This window comes from Carassius carassius, chromosome 22, assembly GCF_963082965.1.
Source record: "Carassius carassius chromosome 22, fCarCar2.1, whole genome shotgun sequence".
Taxonomy (NCBI): Eukaryota; Metazoa; Chordata; class Actinopteri; order Cypriniformes; family Cyprinidae; genus Carassius; species Carassius carassius.
The window spans coordinates 651,374-654,421 of NC_081776.1; positions in this window are offsets into that span (position 1 = coordinate 651,374).

Consider the following 3,048-nt stretch of genomic DNA (forward strand, 5'->3'; position numbering starts at 1 on the left):
CAGGAATTCAGAGACTGTTGTTCCAGCAAACGGCTGTTTTCACTGGCGACGGACTGCAGGAGAATCTGAGGTTCAGACAGAGTCCAGCAACAAATGCATCTCAAACTTCACCACATGTTCACACACTGCATCATGGGGACACTTAGAAATGTGTAACTGTTTGTAAATAAAGGTGCAGAAACATCACTTACAATCAAAACAAAAGCAAGTTTGATAGCAGCTGCTAAAGCACTAGATGTAGTGCTGAAGATGAAGAAAACCAGTATTGTGTTTATTAGTGGATGATGTTGCTGTTTAAAGCTATTCTTTACACCTGTGAGAAGCCACTAAACATCACCTTTGGCCCTCCAAAGACTTTTTGCTGAAATGCTCTTACTCTCAGTCTCATCCCAGATGTAGATGAGTTTGTTTCTTCATCAGATTTGGAGAAATGTAGCATTGCATCAATGTCTCATCAATGGATGCTCTGCAGTGGATGGGTGCCGTCAGAATGAGAGTCTGATAAAAACATCACACTAATCCACAGCACTCCAGTCCATCTGGAGAAGACTTAAACTCAAACAAATCCAGCATTAAGAACTTTTAACTAAAATGCATAATAGAGTCCATAATCTGCTTAGTCCAGTGTAAAAATGCATCTCCTTATAGACTCGTATCTTGATTAAAAACATTTCACGTTTCATCTTTTGTCTTCTCCAGATGTTCACTGATGGACTGGAGTGCTGTGGATTATTGTGATGTTTTTATCAGACTCTCATTCTGACGGCACCCATCCACTGCAGAGCATCCGTTGATGAGACATTTCTCCAAATCTGATGGAGAAACAAACTCGTCTACATTTCAGATGACCTGAGGATGAGAGCATTTCAGCACATTTTCATTTCTAAGTGAACACAGAAGAACCTGCCGATGAGCGCTGATCCCAGAACAGCCCTGCTTCCAACCATTACACATGAGTCCACAGGAAAATATGAGCGCTCTTTATTATCCATCAACGATGGCTCAATTAATTCATTTCAACAAATGTCAGTGTTTCAAGAATTCATCAATCATGAAACAAATTGAATTTCAGCTCTAAAAAAAAGTAGCTCTTCAGGAGACAACTGTCATTAATATTCAGCTCAACTATCGACTCAGTTTATTTCAGTAAGTGTCAATTATGCAAAATTAAATTTACCAGCTCTTCAGAAGACAATAGAGTCATTATCAAGATTCAATTCTCTCCAACAACAGTGTCAATGTTTAGAAGCAAATTCAATTTCAGTTCTAAAGCATCTTTTCAGCTCAATTCAGTTCAATGTTGATTCAGTTTGGTTCAATAATGTCAATGTTGCGAAATTGATCAATTATGAAAATTTCAATTTTAGCTGTAAAAGCAGATCTACAGAAGATAACTGTGTTGTTATTCAGATCAGTTCAGTTTAATGTTGATTCAGTTCAGTTCAATAACTCTCAAACTTGAACTCTCAAAGTTGAATTTCAGCTGTAAAGCATCTTAATAGAAGACGATAGAGTCATTATCAAGATTCAATTCTCTCCAACAACAGTGTCAATGTTTATAAGCGAATTCAATTTCAGTTCTAAAGCACCTTTACAGAAGACAAGTATGTCCTTTGTCAGCTTAATTCAGTTCAATGTTGATTCAGTTTGGTTCAATAACTCTCAAACGTCATCAATTATGAAGCAAATTGAATTTCAGCTGTAAAGCATTTTAATAGAAGACGACAGAGTCATTATTCAGCTCAGTTTAGTTCAAAACAGTTGAATAAGAGTATAAAGTTCAATCATTGAGATCAATTCAATTTCAGCTGTAAACCAGCTCTACAGAAACCAACAGAGGCATTAATTCAGTTCAGTTCAATAACTCTCAAGGCTAATTAAATTTGTCTGTACAGAAGGCCATTGTGTCGTTATTCAGATCAGTTTTGTTCAATGTTGGTTTAAATTCACAGTGCTGCAGTGTTCATCAGTCATGAAACAAATGAGTCAACCGTTTTCACACAACTGATCATTTGATGAGACATTTTTGACTTTGGGATCTTGGTCAATCTGAGCACAGTTTTGGACGTTAGGGTTAGGGTTTAGATCTCTTCTGAAACTCAAGAGGAGACACATCTCAGTTGAATCCACGAGCACCTGATGTGTGTTTTCGAGATGCTCCTCTCACCCATTGGTGGCGCTATAGGAGCGTGTCTCTGTCTACTGATGCAGGACTCTCTTCTTAAGAGAATACTTTAAGTTGTTATTTGGGTTTGAATCCAGGTGGGCGCTCTTCTGAGCCCCTTGAAGTAATTGCTGCTGTGAACCTCAGATATGTAAATGTCCTGCGATTGTTGGCTTTGTGTCTCTGAATAGCTGTAATTGCTGCACCGTGATGTTGTGTATAAAAGCACCGGTTTATCTGCTTTTAAACCCAGTGAACACCAGCCCTGCATACGGTAAATCACCTGTCTGTCACATATAATCTGATCCACAGACTATATACTGTTTTAGTGGCTTTTCATAGCAGGTTCTCTTAAAGTTCTGAACAAATGTTTTTTTTTCAGTAACATTAATAGAATATTTGTTCTGAGTTTTCTGGTCTTTAATAATGTTCTCAAAACATTATTTACACATCATTCATGGAACCATTTCTTTTCCTTAAACATTTTTGTTGGACGTTCATAGAGACAGTGTTTACTTTACTGTACACTTTATAATGCATTCGCTTTATTTATTTGTTTTATTACTTTCTGAAAACAATGTATGTCCAAGTAATGAAGTGAATTCCAAGCATGAAGACGTAAACTTAAAATTTGCTCAAAAATGTGACGTAAAATTTACAACTTCAGGTTATTTAGTATAGTACTTTAAGCACACAGTTAAAAAAATATTCATAAGTAAAGTGCAAATCAGTCTAAAATAATAAACAACTTTCAATTCAAGTATATTTTTGCAATGTATATTTTTAGAAAATATACTATATTAGAATTGTTTTAAAAATGTGTTAAAAGTTGTATTGTACAAATAGGCATGATGCTAGTATACTTTTGATATATTTAAAGATAG